The 7,538-nt window shown below is 47.7% G+C and overlaps 1 long non-coding RNA gene across 1 annotated transcript; it reads left to right on the forward strand.

The window, feature by feature from the left end:
• The first annotated feature begins 1,193 nt into the window (after positions 1-1,193).
• On the forward strand, positions 1,194-2,037 carry LOC143809845 (uncharacterized). The gene is made up of 3 exons (XR_013222486.1): positions 1,194-1,520; positions 1,604-1,656; positions 1,782-2,037. It is a non-coding gene; the product is annotated as an uncharacterized LOC143809845 (long non-coding RNA).
• Positions 2,038-7,538: the final 5,501 nt, after the last annotated feature.

Consider the following 7,538-nt stretch of genomic DNA (forward strand, 5'->3'; position numbering starts at 1 on the left):
GATGGGGAAATATACAGTATATACATACTAGTTTATTTAAAATAAATCCTACACAGAGAGATATTGCTCTCCTGTCACCCCCGGAAATTCAGCCACAGACCTCTCTGGTGGTCGACAGCGGTTCTGGAAGTGATGACTGCACCATCTGGATGTCACAGAACAGATAAAACCTGTGATTAACTGCAGCGGTCAGGTGACTGTGAGGCTATGTGCACATGTATTTTTGAGGGCTGCGGATTTTTCCGCAGAGGATTTCAGAAATCCGCAGGTAAAAGGCACTGCGTTTTACCACGGGTTTACTGTGTTTTTTTTTTTTTGCGGATTTTGTGCGAATTTCACCTGCGGTTTTACACCTGAATATTCCCATTATGGAGCAGGTGTAAACCGCTGCAGAAACCGCACAAAGAATTGACACGCTGCGGAATGTAAACCGCAGCGTTTCCGCACGATTTTTCCGCAGCATGTGCACTGCGGATTCCGTTTTCCATAGGTTTACATTGTACTGTAAACGCATGGGAAACCGCTGCGGACCCACAGCGGCGGATCCGCAATGTGTGCACATAGCCTTAGACGCTTCTCTGAAGGGGGGCCTGTGCCAGTCACCTGACAGTTGTGGGCTTTAATTTTCTCTTATTTTGCCAAATTTTCAAAAGAGTAAGGGATGGTCTTAAAAAATAAAATTGAAAACCCCCTATTACATTATTTAGTGATTCTCATTCGTGTCGGTGTTCCCCTCTGGTACCAAAAGTGATGTCGACCTGTGCATTATTTACATGACCGCTGCAGCCAATCACTGACCTCACAGTCATTTGCTGTACATAATAGTACGACCACTGCAGCCTGTGATTAGTGGGGGTCAAATGGTGAAGGCCCCTGCAATCATTATTATTTATCGTACATCTGGATACAGATCTACAGTACGTAGCAATTAAAGGGGTGTTCAGGGCTGTAGACATATTTCTGCACTCTATGTGACTTCAAACTACTGAATGCATGTAAAGAGTAAATGTAATGTAAATTGAATGTAAGTAAAGAGTAAACCAGATTTATTTATACTGATTTTACTATGGGGGGGGGGCGCCATTTTGCAGTTCGCCTCAGGCAGCATAGAGGCTAGGTTCACCCCTGGCCCCACCCACCCACCTCAGTCTTGGCTGCTGCGGGGGGAGGGGGTCTCGGGCGCAGGGCCGCCATCAGGGCATTACAGCCCTGACTACTGTATGGGGCAGAAATGGGTGCTGTACCTTTAAGCAGCAGGCCCAAGTGTATCACGGTCCTGACGCGGGTCATGTGACACGCTGCGCGCTCTTATGCAGGAGCACTGGAGCAGACTGGAGGTGTGAGAGCCCTCAGGATTACTCCGCAGGTGACGGCACAGACAGTAAGGAGTTAACTGCTGTCAGCCCGAGGATTTCCTGTCTCCTCGGTAACAAGGAACCTTTCTGTGTCATCTGCGGGGGAAGTGTTTCAGTGCTGCACTTCTTGTGCTCTGCCAGTACTGTCCCCCATGTGGTGAGAAGGTGACTGGGGGGTTTGTACAGGGAGCATCAGGGGGGTCTGGGGATATTGGGGGTCTCACCTCTGTGCTTGTCTGCCCCCTCAGATGTTGCCTGTCAGAGGGGGGACCCTGCTAAGGTCCATGGCTGCTGTCTGCAGGTAAGAGCCCTTCTGTCCTGTCTCAGCTGCTGTGGCACTATAAGTCTCAGCATGCACATACAGGGGAGACACAGATTGTGGTGATTTACACGTTTCAAGCTGGAAGACATTTTGCTTTTTTGTAGAGAAGCAGGACGGACATGTTTGTGGGAGACGATACTGAAGTCGGCGGTGAGCAGGGAGAGGAGGCGGGCAGTGTGTGAGGACTCAGGAAGCTGCAGAGAGGAGTGAGGTGAGAGAGGAGACGGGAGTCTGCTGATGTGAGTGAGGAGAGGGGAGGCTGGTAAGGGGAGGAGATGAGAGGCTGGTAAGGAGAGATGAGAGGCTGGTGGGGGAGGCTGCTGAGGAGATGAGAGGCTGGAAAGGAGAGGAGATGAGAGGCTGGTGTGGGGAGGCTTCTGAGGGGAGGAGATGAGAGGCTGGAAAGGAGAGGAGATGAGAGGCTGGAAAGGAGAGGAGATGAGAGGCTGGAGAGGAGAGGAGATGAGAGGCTGGAGAGGAGATGAGAGGCTGGAGAGGAGATGAGAGGCTGGAAAGGAGATGAGAGGCTGGAAAGGAGAGGAGATGAGAGGCTGGAAAGGAGAGGAGATGAGAGGCTGGAAAGGAGAGGAGATGAGAGGCTGGAGAGGAGATGAGATGAGAGGCTGGAGAGGAGATGAGAGGCTGGAAAGGAGAGGAGATGAGAGGCTGGAAAGGAGAGGAGATGAGAGGCTGGAAAGGAGATGAGAGGCTGGAAAGGAGAGGAGATGAGAGGCTGGAGAGGAGAGGAGATGAGAGGCTGGAGAGGAGAGGAGATGAGAGGCTGGAGAGGAGATGAGAGGCTGGAAAGGAGAGGAGATGAGAGGCTGGTGTTGGGAGGCTGGAAAGGAGAGGAGATGAGAGGCTGGAAAGGAGATGAGAGGCTGGAAAGGAGAGGAGATGAGAGGCTGGAAAGGAGAGGAGATGAGAGGCTGGAAAGGAGAGGAGATGAGAGGCTGGAGAGGAGAGGAGATGAGAGGCTGGAGAGGAGATGAGAGGCTGGAAAGGAGAGGAGATGAGAGGCTGGAAAGGAGAGGAGATGAGAGGCTGGTGTTGGGAGGCTGCTAAGGAGAGGAGAGGCTGGTAAGGAGAGGAGATGAGAGGTTGGTGTGGGGAGGCTGCTGAGGAGAGGGGATGAGAGGCTGGTGAGGGGAGGCTGCTGAGGAGAGGGGATGAGAGGCTGGAGAGGGGAGGCTGCTGAGGAGATGAGAGGCTGGTCTCATGCTGTATATGGGGAGGTTATGTGGGTCTCATGCTGTATATGGGGAGGCTGTGTGGGGCTCATGCTGTATATAAGGGGCTGTGGGGGGTTTAAAGATATATAGCGGGTGTCAGCATACTTAATTCTCAATATTAAGTGATACAATTAATACTAATTAATATTGAGTACAATTATTTTCATGCTATTTCATGCACCACAACAGTCATGGTCTTTCATCTGGCCCCTCGGGGAAATAAATTGCCCACCCCTGATCTAGAGACATGGAGTGAGAAGCCCACAGACGATAGCAACAGATTAGTCCGTTCTCTCACTAAATTACCCATCCAGCTCTTCACACTATTCTCTCTGAAACGTCCGAGCATTGCAGAGATAAACGTCCCTGTTTGCAGTCTGACTGATGCTGCCCGTGGTTTTGGTAGTATGAATCGACTGACAGGTTGCCCTTAAAAATCTGTCAGCCAAACCGTGCAACCGTGGCAGAATCAACTGACTATGTACTGTGTATGAGATCCACCAGATTCTCACATGACAACTAATGGAAAGGTTTGCTAAGGCTACTTTCACATCAGCGATTTTCTCCGTTCGCGGCAGACACTGCAGTTTTTCCCGCATCTGTCGCGTAACATATCACTTACGGGCCGGCAACTCTGCGTTCGGCCTCATTCATTCCCTATGGGACTTGTGGACATGTGCGGCACTTGAGGCGAGACAAAAAAAAAACACTGCTAGCATCATTTTTTTTTCCTGTTGCTGCAAGTACCGCATTTGCCGGATCGCAGCAAAACCGCAAGTGCCGCAAGTCCCATAGGGAATGAATGAGGCCGAACACAGTGTTGCCATAAGTGATCCGTTACGGATGCGGAAAAACTGCCGGATCTGCCGCAAATGTCAAAAATCGCTGATGTGAAAGTAGCCTAAGTCACTGCCGATAGTCTGCATTAGTCATACTCGCCAATGGGGGAGGCAGCACGAAAAGTGCCTAGGGCAGCAGAAACTCTAAATACGGCCCTGCACGTTATAGCATTCATTTCCATGTCCCAAAAAATAACACTTTGAAATGTTAACCCACCATGCAAAAATATATTTGCCACATTTTATTTTAAAAAATCACCTCCCCCCCTAAAAAAAACCTTTACAGTATAACCTTTATTAAAAAATAAGCCCTCAACCAACTCTGTATTGCATGTGTAACCATTGGTACATACACCAGTTTTAAATTTACCTTTCTGAAATGATACTACGGACATTTTTTTAACAAACATTTTATTATTTTCTTTTTTTTTCACTTTTTTTTTTTTAAATCACAATTAGGAGCTGAAATGCTCTTTATTTTAAATACAAGTACATCAACTGCAAATGGTTTTAACAGTAAAATAAAATCAACACTTTTAAATAGAAAAAAAAAACACACTCACACATTCAAACCACAAGCTGCAGACCGCTAGACTTTTAAAAAATACATCAGATTTAAAAAAAAAAAAAAAAAAAACACATTTAAACCACATGCTGCACAGACCACTATACAGTCCATACATCAGAAAAAGGCAATTAACCAATTAAAGCATGGACAAATGCACATGCAATCAACAAGACGTACACAAACATGCATGGTATGTGTCCACATTCCGGATCGCATCAGGATTTGGTCAGGATTTTCCATCAGTATTTGTAAGCCAAAACCAGGAGTGTAACAATTATTAGAGGGAAAGTATAATAGGAAAACAGGCACACTTTTGCTTTTATCACCCACTCCTGGTTTTGGCTTACAAATACTGATGGAAAATCCTGACCAAATCCTGATGCAATCCTGAACATGGACACATACCCTCCCACATGAACAGGCATAAGATTGGCAAAGGCATAATAAGGTGCAGGCACATGAAGACATACTTACAAAAGCACACAGCCGTACAAAAAAAAAAAACAAAACACATGCACGCACATAAGCTTTATGCAAATACACATATGTACAACAAAGGCAGAAAGGTGAACCCAATCAGAAGACGCATACACACACACACACACATTACACACACACACATACAAAAGGCTGACAATCCTTTGGCTGGAGCTGCATGTCTTCACAGTGTCAGGCCTCAGGGTGGATCTGGACTCTAGCATGGCACTGGGTGTTGCAGGACGATGGCAGGCCTCAGGTTCTCTTCAGGTTTTAAGCTCTTGCTGTAGTCAGTACCTCATACACACAGAAATGCACAGGCACACAGATGCACACAAAAATTGCAATACTCACACTGGCTCTATGGTGGCTGGAGTCTTGTGGCTGGCTCCTTCCTGTGGCTGGCTCCTGTGGCTGACTCCTGTGGCTGGCTCCTGTGGCTGGCTCCTGTGGCAGGCTGGGGTCTTGTGGCTGGCTGGGGTCTTGCTGGCAGTCTTCTCTCTTGGTCTTCTTGCTGGCATATGTGGGATTGAAGGCCCAGGCCAGGTTTATATAGATTTGGGGGTGTCTGGCCAATTGGCAACAAAATTCTGCTTCTGAGCATGCTCAGTGTAAAAAAAACGTATTGCAGCGCTGTATTGCGTCGTACGACGTGTCCCGACGCATCTGTCGCTCATAGGCTTCCATTGCAGCCAACGACATATGCCGCAGGATGCGTCGTGACACGTTTTTTAGGCGGAGACCAAAAACGTTACAATCAACGTTTTTTTGAGACGACGTGTCGCCAAATTTCGACGCATACGTCGTAAAACGTACACGACGTATGTCAATCCGTCGCAATACGTCGCCAATACAAGTCTATGGGGAAAAAACGCATCCAGCAAAAACTTTTGCTGGATGCGTTTTTTCGAAAAAAAGACGTTTTGAGACGTAATGCAGTTAACGCTAGTGTGAAAGTAGCCTTAATAGGCGCGGACAGATCGCGATTCTGCCCGCGCCTATTGTGGGCACATGTCAGCTGTTCAAAACAGCTGACATGTCCCGGCTTTGATGCGGGCTCACCGCGGAGCCCTGCATCAAAGCAGGGGAGCTGACCTCGGACGTACTATCCCGTCCGAGGTCAGTAAGGGGTTAAAGGGATTTTCTTACAAACAAAAGTTTATTTTAATCAATAGATTTTGGAATAATAATATCTTCCACAATTGGATGTGTTTAAATGAAATGCAGAGATAATCTTATAAACATGCTCTGCTATGTACTGTGAAATGGCCATGTCTGACCGTGCAGGAACATTGTTGGCAAGTACCAGAGCTCCTGGGCAGGAAGGGAGAAAAAAGTGTAGAGAAATTACAGCACAAGATCACAAATGATTCTTTCTTTGAAGTAAAACATTGTTTAAAAAAAGGCAGGAAAAAGCATCAGCTGCGATCCCATGCTGTAATGTCAGTATACTCTCCCCCCCGCCCAGGAGCTGTTTGCAGTTAAAGGGGTTTTCCCATGAACAAAAATTAATTTTAATCAATAGATCTTGGAATAATAATAATTTCCACAATTGGATGTGTTTAAATAAAGTGTTCCTGTGCTGAGATAATCTTATAAGGGTATGTCCACATGTTGCGGATTTTGCTGCGGATCCGCAGCGTTTCTGCAGCTGCGGGTCCGCAGCAGTTTCCCATGAGTTTACAGTTCAATGTAAACCTATGGGAAACCGAAAACACTGTGCACATGCTGCGGAAAAAAACGCGCGGGAACGCAGCGGTTTGCATTCCGCAGCATGTCACTTCTTTGTGCGGAATCGCGGCGATTCTGCACACATAGGAATGCATTGATCTGCTTACTTCCCGCATGGGGCTATGCCCACCATGCGGGAAGTAAGCGGATCATGTGCAGATGGTACCCAGGGTGGAGGAGAGGAGACTCTCCTCCAGGCCCTGGGAACCATATTTGTGTAAAAAAAAAAAAGAATTAAAATAAAAAATAATGATATACTCACCTCTCAGCTCTGCACGCGGCCATCTGGTCACAGGGTTGCTATGCAAGCAGGGCCTTGGGACGGGATCGGGACGTCGGACGGTGAGTATAACCATTTTTTTATTATTTTTATCATTACTATTGATGCTGCATATGCAGCATCAATAGTAAAACAAGTGCAGGAGTAAACCCGCAGCGGAAACCGCAAGACAAACCGCGATAAATCTGCAGGGATAACTGCAGCGGTTTTGCCCTGCAGATTTATCAAATCTGCTGTGGGAGAACCCGCAGAGGACCCTTCCTACGTGTGCACATAGCCTCAATGTTCCCCTGCTGTGTACTGTGTAATGTCCGTGTCTGACCGTACAGCGACATGGTCTGATCATACCACATATGCTGGGCAGGGGGGAAGGAAAAGAGAGGATACAGACCTACAGCACAGAATCGCAAATGATTCTGCAGCGCCCCAGAGTCCTGGTCGTTGCAGTACTGTGGATCCACCACTATGGGGAGCCATGGTGCGTTCGATGGCACTGAAGGAGTTCATCTGACCAGGTATCACAGACACCAATATGTTTCACAGCAGGGCCTCCGGGGGGAGCTAAGGGTTCTATTCATTAGGCCACTCCCCACCATAGTGGGTAAACTGGGGGTCAGGCAGGAAGTTAGGAGAGAAGGCTGACTGGATTGAACGAAGCAACACCTTGTGGCAGAGGGTGTTGTGGAGGAAGAGACAGTAGGGTCTCTGTCAGGGGTGGGATCCTGACAGAGGCT

This window comes from Ranitomeya variabilis, chromosome 2 (genome assembly GCF_051348905.1).
Source record: "Ranitomeya variabilis isolate aRanVar5 chromosome 2, aRanVar5.hap1, whole genome shotgun sequence".
NCBI classification, from domain to species: domain Eukaryota; kingdom Metazoa; phylum Chordata; class Amphibia; order Anura; family Dendrobatidae; genus Ranitomeya; species Ranitomeya variabilis.